Genomic DNA, 19,704 nt, shown 5'->3' on the forward strand with positions numbered 1-19,704 from the left:
CATTAAGATAACGTGATAAAATTTAAAATCGTTTTAAATATAATAACATTTTTATATTTTAGAATATATTCCAACTTCTTTTAAAAATGAAACAATATTTGTAAATGAAACATTATTACATAAATAATACATATTATTGACATTGAAATGCTTCTTACGAATATCAGCAAAGTCAATACAATTAATTAAAACATGTTTAATAGTATACTTGCAGTTACAAGGTATACATTGTGGTTCTTCTTCATTTTTTGAAAAGATAATCGTGTGTTATTCTATTATGACCAATACGACATCTAGAAATAACACACTGATCTTTTCTGCACAAAACATTATTGAAAGGTTTACATAAATTAGGTTTAATCTCATGTAATTTATTACCATCTTTTTTACTCCATTCATTTTTCAATATATTAAAAACATATTCTCTAATATTAGATTTAAAATCGGTATATGGTATATCACAGTTAGATAAAGGGTCACCAAGGGCATTCTTTGCCTCAAGGTCTACAGCTGTGTTTCCAAGGATTCCAACATGACTCGGCACCCATAGAAATAATATTTCTTTAAGAAGAATTTTTAAATTCCTCATTACATATAAAATTTTGAGAATTGTTGGGTTTTTAATTTTAGTATTTTGTATAGCTTGTAAGCCTGAAAGTGAATCAGAACATATAACAAATTTGGATTTATCTGAAGAAGCAATAAATTTCAAAGCCAAAATCATTGCTTCTGCTTCAGCAGTAAAGATCGATGCATCAGATGGCAAACGGAGAGTTGCAGCTCTGTCCCTGAAGACAGCAGCAGATGCAACTCTGTCACCATCTTTTGATCCATCAGTATAGACAGTTGAAAAATCTGAATAAATTGGCTTTGATTTCAGCATAGTGTTGCTGAATTAAAAGAGGATTTGTTTTATTTTTATTGTGTTCACGGAGATCAAATATCATTTTTGGTTTGGGAAGTTCCCATGGAGGACATTTGCAAGTTTCAATTTGAGCAACAGATTTTAAATCAAAAGAAGCTAAATGTGGTTTTAAACGTATACCGAACGGAGGAATTTTATTTCATGTTTTGCAAAAATATCTTCATAAATTGGATTAAAAACACAGCTGTAGGCAGGATTATCTGAGTAGGTTTTTAGTTTGACAGCATATTGAAGTCCAAGCTTCAAACGTCTGTTAGAGAGTGAGTGCTCATCAGCCTCTACATACAGACTCTCAACTGGTGAGGTTTTAAATGCGCCAAGACAGAGACGCAAACCCTGATGATGCACAGCATCGAGAATCTGTATGTAGGACTTCCTTGCAGAGCCATACACTATAGAGCCATAATCTAGTTTAGATTTAACTAGAGATCTATATAAATTAAGTTAAATGTTGCGATCAGCACCCCAGTCGGTGCTGCCGACAACTTTTAAAATATCTAATGCTTTTAAACATTTCGATTTTAACATTTTGATATGGGGTAGAAAGGTTAACTTTTTATCGAAAATTAACCCAAGAAATTTGGTTTCATCAACCATTTTAATTGGGTTGCCGTACAAAGTGAGTTCTGCATCAAGATGCAATTTCCTTTTGTTACAAAAATGCATCCCGACCGTTTTTGAAGTGGAAAATTTAAAACCATTTTCCGAGGCCCATTTTCAATTCTTCCAAGACATAACTGTAATTGTCTTTCTATGTTATTCATATTTTTGCCTCTATAACATATTAAAAAGTCATCAACATACAATGAACCTTCAATATTACTTTTTAAAACTTCAACAAGGCTGTTGATTTTAAGACTAAATAATGTAACAGATAAAATACTGCCCTGAGGGACACCCATCTCTTGATCATACAGATCAGACATGGTTGAATTTACTCTAACATTAAATTGTCTGTTAGATAGAAAATTCGAAATAAATTTGGCATATTGCCTTTCAACCCCATATCAAAGAGATCTTTTAAAATACCATACTTCCATGCAGTATCATAGGCTTTTTCTAGATCGAAAAAGACCGACGCTACATGTTCATTTTCGCAAAACCATTACGGACAAATGATTCGAATCGAACAAGATGGTCAAGAGTACTGCGACCTTGGCGGAATCCACACTGGATATTGGCTAAAAGCCCATTGGATTCCAGGAACCAAACAAGGCGATCATTGACCATCCGTTCTAGTGTTTTACAGACACAACTGGTAAGAGCAATCGGCCGATAATTAATAGGATCCGTGTGATCTTTACTTGGTTTTGGAATAGGCACGACGGTTGCAAGCTTCCAGATTGATGGTAAATCACCAGATTCCCAGATGTTATTCCTAAGCTGCAAAAGAGCTTCCAGCGAGGAATCTGGCAAGTGCTTTAACAGTTGGTAGTGAATATTATCAGGCCCACAAGCTGTATCATGGGCTTTTGACAGAGATGTTTTAAGTTCTTCAAGAGAAAAGAGTTTATTATAATTTTCACCATTTTTTGATTTAAAGTTTAATTTAATTTTTTCTTTTTGTTTTTTAACTTTTTTAAAATCTTCCCTGTAGGTGTTAGAAGAAGAAGATTTCGCAAAAGTTTCACCAAGCTTGTTGGCAATATCTTTTTCAGATGTTAATAAATCATTGCCATTTTTTAAATGTTTAACTGTGGCTTTAGAATTTTTACCTTTTATCTTTTGTATCATGTTCCATACTTTTGTCATCGGAGTGCGAGATGTTATCTCCGAGACAAATTTCTTTCAAGACGTTCGTCGTGCTTGCCTGCAAGTTCGCCGTGCCTTAGCGCGAAAAACACGGAAATTACTCAAGTTTTCCGTCGTTGGTTGTTGATTGAACTGTCTTTCAGATTTTTTACGATCACCTATTGCTTGATCACAAGTATCACCAAACCATGGTTTGCTGGAATGTTTCAGATTTGCCGAGGTCTTAGGAATAGTTCTGTCAGCAATTGACGTTAAAACTGTATTAAAAGTTAAAATTGGATCTTGTACAGTCTCAAACATCTTTGACTGAAGTTCCGCTTGACAGAGATTCTCAAACAAGGACCAGTCCGCCTTGTCAAGTTTCCAACGTGGTACTCTCTGTTGGGCAGAAGTAAAAAGATGTTCAAGTACTATTGGAAACTGATCACTTCCACATAGATCATCATGAACACGCCATGAATAATCCAGAAGAAGAGAGGGATCGCAAATAAATAATATATAGTTGAGTAGTTTCTGTATCAGATTGATTACAACAATTATGTATCTGGGGGAAACATCTATAAAACATTGTTTTATTTCAACAGTTCACGATCTCCAAATTTAATAACACATAGTTTACGTTTACATGCCTATGAAATATACAATACAAACTAACTATCAGTCCAATCAAGTCCTTTTTTACTACAAAGGACACTTGTGAAACATGGAAAATATACACCTCAAACGGCACTTTGCTTATTCTGCTGGTGTTTGTATTTATTACATATTTGATAAAATGTAATTCAAAGTTTTACTTGCTTATTCATTAATATCAATAATACACAATGTATTGGAGATTTGTTAACATTACAGTAAATACAAATCGCAGCTGTCTTCATAAAACAGCAATGATTAGATTTACTAGCCAACAAAAGTAAAGATACACAAATGTTTTTTTGAATAATTGATGTCGGTTTTTTTAGAAATGATATTATTTCTTATTGCAGCATAAACATGCAAACAGAAGATTTTAATTTGAAATAAACTTTACGCATACAAATTCACAGCTAAGCAGAAGATCTTAAATTATTTTAAACTGAATAAATTTCTAATGTAGCATTTGTGGGACGGAATTTAAGACGTGAACATTCTTGCTCAAACGAATCGAAAATGTCTAAACAGCTACTACCACTCCTCAAAAAGAAAGTTACAACTCAGTTTATTTCAATCAAACTTGTATAGTGGATGTATATGACTAAGCTGTAAAGCCGTAGTTTCGTCAGTTTTGTCGGCTACATAACACAATATGAAATTACATATTGTGTTCGTTTTCTCATGTGCATCTTAAGATTAAACACATTAATTGCATTTTCTGAATTGTTTTGATGAAACATTGATTTCTAACATATTCTGTAGTATTGTATCTTTTCAGAAGTTGACTAGTAAACACTTTAATTACTCATTGATTACATTTGAAAAATAATATACAAACTGATACATAAATAAAACAGACTTAGTTAATGCTTATCATTTCTTATGAAGGAAGAATCCTGAAATATTGTTGGTTAATTTATTGTAAAAAACACCCCATCCTTTTTCACCTGTGATAGAATTTTTGACAAATGTTCAAAAAAGATAACATTTTGCCAAAAATTCCAGAAATAAAGAAAAGTAAATAAAACTTTACAATGCTCAGCAACATCGTAGTTGATAAAAATGTTGTTGTGGGATATCTTCATAAGCATTTTTAATTTTACACTGACTATAGAAACGCTTCAAAATAAATACATTTGTTATCTTGATGGTATCACAGGTGTACGGAATCTACTCTGGTGTCGAAAATACATACACCTTTCGGATGCTCCACCGGGTGTATGAATTTTCCACACCATTGTGAAATTCTGTACACCCCTGATTACAACAAGATTAATAATAATGCGCCATATCTTTGAAATACAAATATAAATTATAAAATTGATTTCAAGTTCCAAAATGGTAGATTAGAAAGAAACATCAGTTTTTGTTGATAGTTGTTAATACACGTAGTCATCCAGATTGAATTTTCAAAATGTCATTCCAAGGCTGAGCCATCATTCCACCAGATGTCTCATTTAACATGCCTTAAGTCTATAATTGATCATAGTTAGGCACACTGTAGTCCATTCCCGTTAAACCTGGAATAAATAAATAGACCTTATAAATCATGTTTCATAGAGTATATACGCATACTTTGTGTATCACATGAATGCTGACCACTTGTTCCCTTTTTTGTGTCGATGACAACTATTTTTATTCCTAAATATTCAAAAATTGATTTTTATTTGTATGTCAAACAGAAAGATAAAAATAAGATATATTTGTATTTTTGTGGCGAACATTTCTAAATTAATTTTCCGCAAAATTTTTTTTAAAAATTCATCATGAAAACTATTTATGTAAATCTAGAAACTTTCATGACATCACAGGAACATCATACATAACTGTTATATGTTTACTAAATATTTCAGGTTTTTCAAGCCTATTCATTTATTAATAGAACGAACGTGCAATTGAAATGATTAGGCAATTGTACTATTTTGGCAATTCTTTGTAAATCAATATCTCTTACGCATCTAGTGCTCTTAAATTAGTACCGTGTATGTTATAACCATACTTTAATAACAAAAAAATATGTCATTAAATCAATTTGATCATTCAAACAATATACCAGGCCTTTTGACATGATATACCCTCCAACAAAAATATTCAAATTAAAAATTGTCATGTAAACATGTACATGGCTACGTTTTGTTAACAAATATTGCTAACATTGTTTTAGTGTTTTAATTACGACAAAAGTATATTTGGCAACTGTATGTGTCGTTATTATGTTAGGCGTATGACAACACTTAGGGGATTTTTTGAAAATATAGGCAATATTACTTAACCAACGTTCAAATATCATAAAAGATTAAGAAACTTCACATCCAGGTTACAAACAAAACCTGGGGAAATCGCTAGAACCCAGATCCTTCTACAGAGGACCGTTGGGAACAGCAGGTGAATATATGACAATACTAAACATGGCATATATATGTGTTAATAAATGCAAAGGTCATATGAAATTGTAAACAACTGAGTTATTTCCAACACTATATTCGTGTTTAAACTTTAAACCAGAACGATACATCTTTTATAAAAAGACAAGAGTACCGCACTGAAATGCTTGTCTGTTTTATTTATCATGATTGAATTCGTGTTTAAATTGTGTTATATGAAAGATTAACTCTCTGTTTATATAAAACTGACATTATGAACTGTCAATAAAAACGAGGTTATGGTAAGATAAACCCTGCCAGAGAGACAAGTATACCTCATGATCATATCATTTGCCAAATATAGTTAACTTTTAGCTTATTGTGTTTGAATAATAAAAACAAAACTTGTATTTGGAGATTTCCTTTTTCCAGTTGTTCAGATTAGAAGTACCTGTTTTTTTTTGTACTACCAAACTTCCAGGAACTAGTGCGCTCAAAAAGCAATACAAGGTTTGATGAATTTTCCGGACAATTATAGTTTTAATATGAATTGACTGCCCCTTTATTTAAGATGAAGCCAGGATTGATTGAATTTGTAGAATTAAACATAGAAAGCAATTGGCTATGAAAAAGTGGTTTTATTTCTTATACATAGACAATCTAGTAATAACAATCAGGAAGGTAGGGTGATTTAGGTCGTTTCAACAGGTCTTTTACTTTTATAAAATGAAAATTAAAACTTTGTTGGTCTTTTGGCCTCATATCTGACAACATTTCAGACTTTAGGATCCTTTAATATATCTGGCCAAGTTGTGTTAGAGAAGATTTTGGCCAATGCTTTATATGAACTAATGTTTCATGTTATATCGAACATTGAGTATACAGTTCCTTGGCTTTATTTATGAAAAAGAACTATGTGAAGACCATTTGGCAAAACACTTGTTTAGCAATGGCTGTCATTTGTATTGTTGGCAAGCGTTTGAAATAAGCAAATGGGGCATTTCACATAAACAAAAATAATCAAAGTGTAATTATCATGATTATGGACAGAATATGAATATATAATTTAGGATAAAAAAAACAAAAAAAAAAACCAGTCATAGTATTACATGAAAAGCAGGATATGGTTTTCTTTTAGGAAAAAAACTATTATATATTTGATAACACTAAATTGCAACCAAAAACAAGTGTCTACCATAAACAACTTTTCAGCAAAATATGTTACTTTTATTTCTAAATCCGCATTACAATTCATCTATAATAATAAGATTAAAATATAAATCGATTAGTATCACTTATTTATTTTGCCATTGTTTGAAAATAACCACTTAAGATTTTTGTTTGATATTTTATATAAAATCTACAATTATACTTTTTGTTCTGATTGTTAGCGAAGTAAGAAGACAAATTGCTTCTCTTTCAGGACTTAATGATAAAAATGCTATGTAACAATAAAAAGCAATAAGCCAAAGTTTCTAAGACAACGTAATGGTCACGTGTAAAACACGTGTAGAGTTATCAATAAATGTTCTACAACACGTCAAACCCGTCACTGTACTTATTCGTTAGTGCATTCATTTGTAAAATACATCCGATCCAATAGCGTTTTCACACTTTTTGATAAGTTAGTTCTTGTTGAAACCGCAAATTTATTTACTAAAGTTTAAACTACCGGCAAATAACTATTTCCTAACTTTTGGAAGTGAACATAATGAATGGAAACGCGGTTTCTTTAGAATGTGTTTAAAAAACTATATAACCAAAAAAAAGAATGTGTCCATAGTAACCGGATTCCACACTAGCACTATCATTTACTATGTTCAATGAAATGTGAAATTGTGGTAGATTTGACATTGAAATTAGAAAGATCATATGATAGGGTACATGTGTACCAAGTTTCAAGTTTCAAGTTAACTGGACTTCAACTTCATCAAAAACTACCTTGACCAAAAACTTTAAAACGGAACAGACGGACGAAAGGACGGACCCACATACTTAAAAATATAACGCCCATAGGTGGGGCTTTATAACTTAATAAAGTAGCCAAATCCATCTAAGGCCAATTTTGCTTGAGGAAGTTATTTTATTGACAGAAACAATACAACATGTACAATGCTGAGCAAATGAAAGATTAATGATATATCAAGTAAAATTGAGACGTAATCGCTATAATAATTTTGTTCAATACAATACTAACATATATATCTCTTTGACAAATGAGGAAATAATTAACCAAATGTCAAAGGTCATCAGCTAGGTCGTAGTAACTGGAAAGCCTTATATATTCACATATGGTTTGAATATTGAAAAAAAAGCCATGCTTCTTCAGATGAAGACTATAAAAAAACTTAAATTGGTCAAGTAACAACCTTTATTAACAAGAACATTTAAAAATCGAATGCGCTAACATGAATCGTATGTCATATATGATCTGATCCAATCGGTCTATACATGTACTGGATTGGTTATCAAGGTGATGAACATGAGGACTATAAGAGCTTTCTTACATGTAGACGAAAGATAAGAACGTACGTAAAGGGAGCAAGTTTTTCATTTCCATGATAACATTCTTGTCTTTGTTTTATCTGTCAAACAGCTTTCTTTTCTGAATCAAACGTATCTTTAAAAACTTAAGAACACCGCAATTAAAACTTTTTAATATCCGAAAATAAAGACAAATAGTTTTAAATACACATACGTCAGATACGCTACTTATGCTAACCATTATTCATTTGCGCAGGAATGAATCAAACATGCGTTTCGCCATTAACATTTAAATGAAACTTAATTGCAATGAAATATTTGAAGTATAAATTTAACAACAAGATACACAAACATTTTAATTAAATCATCAAATTGTAAATATAGATAATGGAAGACAAAGATGCTGCAATGTTTTGAAAAAAGTAATAAATTTTAAGGTTAAATGTGATAATAAATAAATACGATTCTTGTGTTCGCTGGAAAAAAATGTGAAACGGAACAAAAAATATAGCCCCCACCCCCAACCCCCTTAAAAGTTAATGGTCGTTGCCTTAGTATTTCGCACACGTGATTCCACAGATGATTTTCATGATCTGTTTTTCAACTAGTAATATAGTTATACTATTTATAGATCAACTAATTATATATATGACCATTGGTTGTTTAACGTAAAGAGAAAAATATTTCATGAGTGTTCAGGACGAAACGCAATGATACTCTGAAAGAACAGTTCCATAGTTAAGCCTAACTCCGGTGTATGGACACATCACAAGGCGAACACAATCTTTTATTTTATTTGTTTTCTTCGGACTAGCCTATATTAAGGAAACTTTGTAGTTATCTCCTGCCCCCTTTTGGTATTATATTTTAACCTTCAGTTTGTCCCAAATTACATTGATATCATGAAAATAAATTGAAGTTGAAGACGGGTTCAATGGTCCTAAATCATGTCAATAGGCAAACCTGAAGGTGAAATGCCTTCTAAGTCCCATAACACTTTGTTTACTATACATAACTAAGTCAAAATATAGGATCACTAAAAGTCTTAAGTATGATTCGTCAAGCGTACATCAGATTGTGAGAAAGCTCTATTAAGACTTATACTAGGTTATTTCAAACAAAGAATACCGTTTTAAGCAGAAACACACCACTCGTTCTCGAAATCCTAAACCATGCAAGTTACTAACTTATATTCTTTATCTTTGACATATTGTCTGAATCTTATCTATATTCAATTTAAGGCTCTTGTCCTGTCAACTTGTTCGTCCGAAGTGAAACCAAACGTGTTTTTAGTTTTTTTTTAACAAAACATTTGTCCAACTGATTTTTTTTTAATTGAATTGTTTTCTTCACCTCTATAAATCCAACAAATTTGACATACTCAAAACAACTCTAATGTAAACATCATAACTTTGTCGATGACGATTTATCACTGAATTACAGCCAAATGGTTTAGTTTTAAGAACGGTTTTCATGTAAAGACAATAAGTGATTATTGAAATATCATCGGTGTGCTAAAACATTTTCTGAAGGTCAAAATTTTTTAAATCAAACTTTCAAATAAGCAGAATACTTTATTTATGATTTAAAAAAAACAAAAACATTATAAATGACCAATGTAAACGAGGTGAAGGTTAGATGAACCCTGCCGGAGAGACAAGTGCACCTTATAATCATACCATACACCAAATACAGTAAACAATATTGCTTATGGTGTCAGAGAAACAGACCTAATTACGATAATTTATCATTGAACCCTGAACATGAGGCCATTGATAAACCATGTCAGACAACATATACACCATGCAATCCTTCCTTTAACCATATTATAGTTGACCAATTGCTAACTGTATCTGAAGAAACATACATAACCATGAAAAATTCATATAGACTAAAGAACCATGAAAATGAGGTCAATGTCAGACGAACTCTGTCACATTACAATCATCCCTTACACCAACTAAAATTAACCTATTGTTCATGGTACTTGATAAAAAGACAAAAACCATGAAAACTTAACATTGATCAATGAACTATGTCATGAAGACATATACACGTTACGGTCATTATGTACACCAACTATAGATAAGTTTTTGCAAATGGTATCTGAAAAATTAGCAAAATATGAAAAAGAATTAAGATTGGTTAATTAACCATGAAATCAAGACATGTGCATGCTACAATTATTTCATATACCAAATATACATGCAGTTGACTTATTGCATATAGAATTTGAGATACGCACTTAACCACGAAAATTTAACATTGATTACTGCTCCATGAAATGAGGTCGAGGTCAATGAACCCTGTCTGACAAACATGTAGATCTTTCAAGGAAGCGACGTATCAATATAATTAAATGTACCCTATTACTCACAATAAGTGTAATATTGACATATAAGTAGGTAAATAATATCAAGCATTCTCTAAACCATAAAATGAGGCCAAAAATTTGACATATCCCAGACGGTTACTTCATAACATGATGCATCTGCATACAAGGTATAAAGCATCCAAGTTATCTCCCTTCTGAACTTTAAGACGTTTCACAAATACTGAATGCCGTCTCCGCCACCGGATTGGTATCTCTTTGCCTCGCTAAAAAGCTATCAGTATCTGATTTTTATGTACAAAGAGTCATTAATTGAATCCCATAAATCAGTTAACTATATTTTATTGCGGTTACTTATTTTTAGCGAATTCATAATTGCCGATACAATCATATGTATTTAAATTCGCGGTATTTCGTTAAATAGCAAACGATAACTAACAGACTGAAATTTCCAAATATAATATGTTTAGTTATGCTTTGGGCATTATTTGTTTCTGTTTGTCTTTCTAACCTTGATTGGTTTTGTGCGTCGATCATAGGTATTGTTTTTACAGATTCACAATTCATTAGTGGTTATGTAAGGTAAACCCATGTACAGGTATTGTTTCGGTTAAATCTATTTAATGGTTATTTAAAAGTTTTTTTGGACAATGTAAGCTGCATTTGTATTCGTGTGTATTCTTTTTTCGTGGAAACACACTAGCCGCCAAAATGGTGAAATTGAACACATCGCGAAAAAAATTCATATAGAGTAGCACATGATTACTGCATTTAATTACTTGCTTATTTTATATGGTTTCCTTTTATACCAAGTTCATTAACAGAACAAATACATCGCATTGCATTCATTTAAACCAATATATCCAGGCTGTTACAACCTTATTATCATATAAAACTAATGAATCAAACACAATTTGTTATACATAGAAAAATATAAAAACAACAATTTAGGAATTTATGGTGACTTATTCCCTTACTTAAAAAATAAAAACTTTTACTGGTAGGATATTCATTAAAATCCAAGACATCAATACAAAATCACACATCGCGAATAAAAATTGTTAAAAAAAAGCTGATAGGACATTTATGTCTAAAAAGGAAAACAAACAATTAAAGAGGACTTGAGTTGCACGTTTGTTTTCATTTGTTAAACCATCCATCTATTTACTTTACTTAAAGGATTAAAAGTTGTAATGCAAAAATAATCATATCCTAATGTAAAAGTTTAATGGTTATAACTTACAAACTTAAGCGCAAAACTAACTTATACATAAAAAGTATAATAATTAAAAATATAAATAGCTTAATAATTGTTTCTTCATCAGCAATTAGTAGTTTTGTTTTGAAAATGATGATCATTTGAAGTCAAACAAAAACAAGAACTTTTTTTCGGATAAAATCAGTGATTTCAACATCTCTTTTCTTTAAAAAGAATTTGATTTAAAACTTTGAAATGAATCAAAATGAACAAAAAGGGCACTTCACATAAAGGGATATCAGGTTAGGGAATGTATAATAAAAAACACTATAGTATTACACGAAGAGTAGGATCAGGATATTTTTTAAAAAAGCTAATATATATTTGATTACACTTAATTGTTACCAAAAACAAGTGTCTGCTAGTTCTTACCTTTTATCACGGGAAAATATCTGCCTCTGCAGTTTGCTACTGGTAAACATACATTTCTAAATCCATGCCACAATCCACCTAAGGTGTTACAATATAAATCGATTACTGTCAAACATTCATTAGTTTTCGGGTAACTATTGTGTCTTTGTTTGAAAACATCCACTTACAATGTTTGTTTGATACTATGCATTGTTTGTTTTTGGTTGTTAGCAAAGTTAGGAGTACGATTACTAGTATTTCTAAGATTAAATGATAAAAAAAGAAAATTAACAATACAAAAACAATAAAAAAACAATATGTCAAAAAATGTAAGGGTCAAGTGTAAAAGACTTCTTGACATCAACAGCCTAAACTTCAGTCAAAATCGTGAAAATGAACAAATCGCCAAAAAGTTCATATACAGTAGATTTAACCATAATGGCGATACATGATTACTGCATATAACTACTTGCACATTTTAACGGTTTCTGTACAATACTAAACAGTAAATTCAAGTACACATCACCAATACGTACTACGACATTTAAGTCCGATAGAGATTACATTTTAGATTCAAATAGTATAATAAATATACAATAAGGTTGAATTACATTATTCTATTGTTTCAATTGACATACTATCTAACAATAGAAACAAACAGACAAAATGCATATGCCTCAAAGTATGTATGTAATGAAGATAAAGAAGAAATCATTCAAGATAGCACAAATTAAATGTAGAAAAGTAAATACTTATATATCCCGTCATTGTGTTATTGTTCTATGGTAAATTTGTGTATTCTTGCTTTAATTATTGCCAATATGCTTGGTCTATATGCCTTTTGTACTTCTTTATTACATTTTTTTTGTTTTTATAGTGATGAAGATTATAACAAAATGTTGACTGCTGTACCCCTACTTTTCATATTTTTACCTATTATGTCTGTTTGTTTAGTTAACACATCGTTGTAAATATAATAGAATTTGATGAGACTGTCATACAAGTGAGAGGTTTAGCTAGCTTTAAAAGCAGGTTTAGTCCACCATTTTCAACATAAGAAAATGCCTGTACCAGGTGAGGAATATGACAGTTGTTATCCATTCGATTGATGTTTTTGAGCTTTTGATTTTGCCATTTGATTAGGGACTTTCCTTTTTAAATTTTCTTTGGAGTTCAGTATTTTTATGATTTTACTTTTTAGACGACAGTAACTTACCGTTCTTCAAACCATTTGAATCTATAAATAACAAAAAAGCAAAGGAGAATGAATCCGAGTTTTGATCATTAAAGACACTATTTAAAGTTCTTATTGCAATTTAAAAGTGATATCGTATATATCAAGTTCATTAAAAGAACAACTACACTTCATTGCCATATTTTAGACCAATATATCCCAGCTGTAACAACATTATAGATCATACATAGAACACTTATTCCCCCAATTAAAAATCACCAGTTTTTACTGGTATGACATTCATTAAAATCCAAGACACCAATAAAAATTCATACATAGCAAAGAATTATCTGTCTTAAAAGGAAAACTAACAATTAGAGAAGATTTGAGTTGTACGTTTGTTTTAATTTGTTAAAGAATGGCGACAGATATGAGAACGATATTCCAACTCATAAGTCGACAACAATCAATCAATTTCCTTTGCTTAAAAGATTGAAAATTGAGATGCAAAATAATCATATCCTAATGTTAAATGATGATAACTAACAAACTTAAGCGTGTTAAGATGTCTTTTCTTTAAATAGAATTTAATTTAAAACTTAAAAATGAATCAAAATGAACAAAGAGGACACTTCACATAAACTAATAATAGTAAAGGGAATACATAATAAAAAACAAATACAACATCACATGATGAGCTGGAACTGGATTGTTTATTATGGAAAAAAGATATCATATATGTGATAACACTACATTGTTTCCGACAACAACATACATATCTAAATTCTCTCCACAATTCACCTTTATCTAAAGGACCTACAATATAAATTGATCACTGTCAAATATTTATTTGTTTTCGGGTAATTATTTTGCCTTTTGTTTGAAAAAAAAGCAATTCCCTAACATTTTAAAAAGAACGTTCTATATGGAAACGCGATTTCTTTAGAATGTCTGTAATAAACCATATTATCGACAGAAATAAAACACACTGACAACAATGCTAAGCAAATGCAAGGTGGATATATAAAGCAAAAGCAAGACTAGATAACTTTTATTAATAATCTTAAATTCTTAAAGAGACAACCTTTAATAACTGGACATTTACAGATGGAATGCGTTAACACCAATCGTATCTTATGCATGATCGGATCATATGGGTATATACATGTACTCGCTTGGTTATGAAAGTGTCGGACAATATGTCTATCATGACCATGCACTAGGTTATTTGAAACAAAGAATACCGCTCTCAGCAGGAACACACAACTCGTTTTCCGAACCAAAAAAAACAACAAAACACACAAGTTACTAAATTTATCTTTTGTATAATGTAACTGAATCTTATCTAGATGCAATTTTAGGAGCCTTTATGCTCTTAACTTTGTCGCCCGTAGATGAAACCAAACGTGTTTGCGCTTGGACCATGTAAACGGTTGTTTTTTTTTTTTTCCAATGTTTAGATTATTATTTAGAAAACATCTTTCCTACTGATACTGTATTTCATTTGATTGAGGTGTTCTTTCTCCTATTCATACCAAACCAATTGGTCAATTCAAACAATTAAACCTAGCCAAAATTCCCGTCTCTAAAAGGGAATACTATCGTAAGAGACAATTTGAGTTGTATGTCTGTTTCTATTTTCTAAAAATCAATAATTTATTCTTTGTTTTAAATTTCATATTGATCATTTAAATGCAAAATAATCATATCGTAATGTGTATGGTAAAATTTAACAAAACGTATAGCAAAATTAAATCTGAAAATAAAACATAGCTTTTGTCAATGGCGGTTTATTCCTGAATTACCGCCAAGTTCAATGAAATGATTTTGTTTTAAAAACGGTTTTCATTTAAAGTCAACCAAATAAGTGATTATGGAAATAACATTGGTGTGCTAAAACATTGGTTTTCTTAAATAAAATATGTAATTATAAAATAACGATAATGAAACATACGCACCTTACTATGAATATTTTGTATAGGAAAAATGAGAAAAAATATATGATGTTCGTAAATCAAATTATTTCCTTTATCCAGGAAAAAACATGACTGGGCAGCAATAATGTCGTTCGACCATTTTTCTTTTTGTAACTCTATCATTTACTTCAGCTATATATATATATGATAGTTATGATATTGATCGATGTCTGTTAGATATCACTCGTTTGGATGATAGCTCGTTATACGAACCAAAACCTCACAGATTAATTGCTTTAATCCTTTATTGTATACATATTGCCAGAATAAGGGTGTGTCCATTAGTTTGCCTTCACTAAAATCGTTTAGAGCGCCTCTATCCAGTCGATGTTTTTCGCCCGTTAGTGAAGTCTCAGGTTTTTGGAACATAAAATTTCCCTTAAGACACCTCCAACCACCATTGTTTAGATTATATTTGTTTGAACATTTCTTTGTCATTATACTTATTCCATCTGATTGGTGTGTTTTTGTTTGTTTTCATACTGCCATAAAACGATATTCGTTTTATGTACTGTTCCTTTATTTTTAGATTCTGCATCATATGAATAGAGGGACATCACGTTCAAACTTGTAATTGTAAGATCGTCCGCATAAAAGCAAGAATACATAAAATAACTAAAACAATTAAAAATATTTCTGAATATTTAGTTGTTCAAAAACAATTTAAGCACACACAAAACAAAAAGGAAGAAAAGAGGATCAAAAGCCATCAGTACCTGTGAGTATAACTGTTACAGTAGATATTTTGATTAACGTTTTATTTTAAAAAAGTATTGAATAAAAGACAGGTTATAGATTTAAAAGAAATGCTCAGACGCAAAAGTCGATAACAAACTGACTATACTATAGGAAACCTGAATGATGAAAACAAAAATGAACAATATACTAAACTCTTTCATCTTGTACATAGGAAAAGAACCAATATTGATCTCATATGATCGATGAGAACTAGCAGTCCCTTCTCAAAATGTGGCACCGAATGTGTTGCTCGTTGAAGTACAATCCCGGTTAACATAGAAATAAGAAGATGTGGTATTAGTGGAAACATATCACCAAAATCAGGTTTAATGTTATTTAGACTGGTATTTACTGAGTTTGGACACACACTGTGATGCATGACAATGCATGAACAAGTCTTTTATTAAAGTTGATCCCTTTTAATATTGACTGATTTTGATAGAAATGTCCCACATCATGTCAAATAATCACTTGCATGATTGTGTGCTTTTAACTCAATATAGAAAATAAATCGTGTTTAAATTATCAATTGAATTAAACATGCTATTTTCAAAATTAAAAAATAAAAACACAAAAATACTGAACTCCTTGGAGTTATTATTATTCGGCCGTTTATTAACATTTTTTATATTTTCTGGTGATTGAATGATGAACACTATATCATCTGAATACGATATGATAAAAATGATACACGAGGCAGTATATTATTCTTTCTTTTGAATAAATTTTTTATTTGTTCATAACATTTCCGTGAAGAATTTCTTATTACCATACAGTTATAGTCATGTTTACATATTGTCGCCTTTTTTACTTTAATTGAATTCTCACAAGATAAATTTCACCCGACGACTGGAGTGTTAATAATGGTCATTTGATGTACTTTTCTTTTTAATAAAACCATTTAAATGATTGTCACAGATTTGGTATCATTTAGCATAAAACTTTGGAATGATGAATTCATCTTAAAATCGAAAGTTAACGTATTTATCTCTCTTTTTCAGATGTAAAATTGAAGAAATTCATGACAAAATACATGTACATTTGTACAAAAAGCACATACAATCGCCAAAGCACTTTCCTAAATGTGGTATGATATCCTTTAACCTCCAATAACAGATGCATAGATTTTCAAAAAGCACGTATACTGTTGATGCATTTTTCTGCTAATGAAGTTGAAGGGTCACTCACTCAGTTTTGTCGGTAAACATCAGTGAACATTTTCTTTCAGCGGACGACAAATACTTCCAAACGTCGAGATAAATGTTATGTCGCGTTGAAAGCCGTACATCGTCTTTTCTCAGATGATTACTACTAACTATGTAACAGATTGGTATATGCATTGTTGATTATAAAAAAAATCGATGAATCATTATGCGTATTTATTAAAAGGAAATGTATGTATCAACGACATATCAATGTTCAAGAAAAATCTATACATCAGTTTGTAGGGATATGAAGGTTTTAAGACATTTTTCAATGCTGAGTTGGTGTGCATTCTATCCAGATGTTCCTCTAATTTAAAAGAGTTGAATCAGTTTATTTCAATATAATTGTATGCAAAATATAACAAAAATCTATGACATTACTGTAACATGACCACAAACTAGCAGATATAAATCTGTAAAATGAGAAATATATATCAAATGCGAAAATAGTCAGATAACACCCTAATCACAAGGATGACAAATGTTATCTTATATGCAACCAATGTTTTTGGAGAAGCTTGCAATAATTGTGTAAATGAACTTTTATTCGGATAATTGTTTCTTTTTTTTTTTATCAAATCAAATTTAAATCCTGTAATATCATGTTTATGCTGTTTAGACACCTTTATTAATTTTATTTGTGTTATGTTGAATTATTCGTTTGCTTTTTCAGTCTACCTTATTCAACATATTATAATAGATTTTGTACACATATATGTTAATAGCATGGGATTTTTATTTTGAATAATTTTTTCTAGACTATCAAGCCCTGAAAGTAATAGATGTTTCAAAAACTTGCATAAGTTTTCTCATTTAAATCTGACAACCTCATGAAAAATAAAGAAAAAGACAAACAAACAATAGTACACAAAACACAACATAGACAAAATAAAGACTTTTCAACACGAACCCCACCATAAACTGGGGGAGGGGGGGGGGGGGGGGGGGAGGCTCAGGTGCTTTGGAGGGGTAAGCAGATCCTGCTCAACATGTGGCACCCGTCGTGTTGCTCATGTTAGTACAAACCCGGTAATAAGGTTGATAAGATAGGTCACATTGGTGAAAAAGGGAACGGGATTGTAGTTACGACACATGGAACATATTCGATATCATCTGTGAAACGTATATTCCATAACGTTCAACCAAATTGTGATAGGGTCCGTACAATTTAAGGAGGAGTGATTTCAACTTCACCATTTGGAACTCTTGGTTTAAAAGCTTATTTGTGAGTAGCAACCCTCTATCAAGGAAATCTTGAAAGGAAATACAAGCCCTATATCGTATCAATTGTGGGATATATACTCCGTATGCAGGCGCTGCTGGAATGATGCTACATAGAAATGAACAGTTTACAATTGGAAAGCTTATATCATTTATTTTGTCGTAAAGTTTTGTTTTCAGCTGACCCTCATTGGCAATTTCCAGATGTAAGTCAAGATATGAGGCAGAACTTAACGTATTTGTCGTATTCTTTATCTCTAGTTCAATGGGATAGATGTGTTCAACATAGTCACCAAATTTTGAATTGTTTAGTGAGAGAACATCATTTATATAACGGGAAGTAAAGTTGAAATATACTGCTAACTTAAGAAGTTCCTGTATGGAGTCAGACTCAAAAGAATAAAGTAGCAAGTCGGCAAGAAGAGGGACACAGTTGGTTCCCATCGGAATGCTGATAGTTTGTTGTCCAAACGTAACAAATATGTTCTCAATCAAGAAATCAAGCCTCATCAAGATGCTTGATTTCTTGATTGAGAAAAATTCTCTGAAATGGACATTTTCAAAATGTCCATTTCAGAGAATTTTATGTTAGAATAAAGTGTAACATCAAAAAAATAAAAAAAACTCCGAGGAAAATTCAAAAAGGAAAGTCCCTAATCAAATGGCAAAATCAAAAGCCCAAATACATCAAACGAATGGATAACAACTGTCATATTCCTGACTTGGTAGAGTGATTTTTACTTAGTAAGATGTATCCCTACCTAAAACAAGATACTTGTATCTACGTCGGCAATTTGTTTATGAAACAAAGCAATACAAACTCTATCAATTTTCTTTTTGTTTGGAATGGGAAATACCTATGTAAATTGTAGAAAAGTCAAATGTTTTTATACTAATGCAAGATGAAAAAGTCTAAGTTTATATGTAATCTAAAAGATCTTTTGGGTTTTTTAGTTTCAACATCTGATTCACGCCACCTTTAAAATAGGCAGTTTCACAATAACTTTGAAGCCCGGCTTTGAAAGCTGATAAAATTGATGTTAATATTATAGAAAGAGTTTTCGTGGAGCACTTGGAAGACCAATCAATATACTGTTGTTTGTAGGGACACTTATGTTATTTAGGTATCCAATACAGTGATGAGATCCAATTCTTCTTCTTTTATAAAATTCTAAAGGAACATAGAACATATCTATTATTATCCAGGATTTCCTCTTGAGTAAGTGTCTTGGGGGTATATGTTGAGTTTTCATGTGAATTGTCAATACCTAATTCATTTATCATCAGTTGAT

General features: G+C 31.0%; 1 long non-coding RNA gene across 1 annotated transcript; it reads right to left on the bottom strand.

Annotated features, from left to right (window-relative positions):
- Nucleotides 1-3,307: 3,307 nt before the first annotated feature.
- LOC127732839 (uncharacterized) lies at nucleotides 3,308-13,344 on the bottom strand. The gene is made up of 3 exons (XR_007996451.1): nucleotides 13,315-13,344; nucleotides 12,120-12,197; nucleotides 3,308-4,830 (listed from the first exon to the last, which is right to left on the bottom strand). It is a non-coding gene; the product is annotated as an uncharacterized LOC127732839 (long non-coding RNA).
- Nucleotides 13,345-19,704: the final 6,360 nt, after the last annotated feature.

Source organism: Mytilus californianus, unplaced genomic scaffold, assembly GCF_021869535.1.
Source record: "Mytilus californianus isolate M0D057914Y unplaced genomic scaffold, xbMytCali1.0.p SCAF_29, whole genome shotgun sequence".
Lineage (NCBI taxonomy): Eukaryota > Metazoa > Mollusca > Bivalvia > Mytilida > Mytilidae > Mytilus > Mytilus californianus.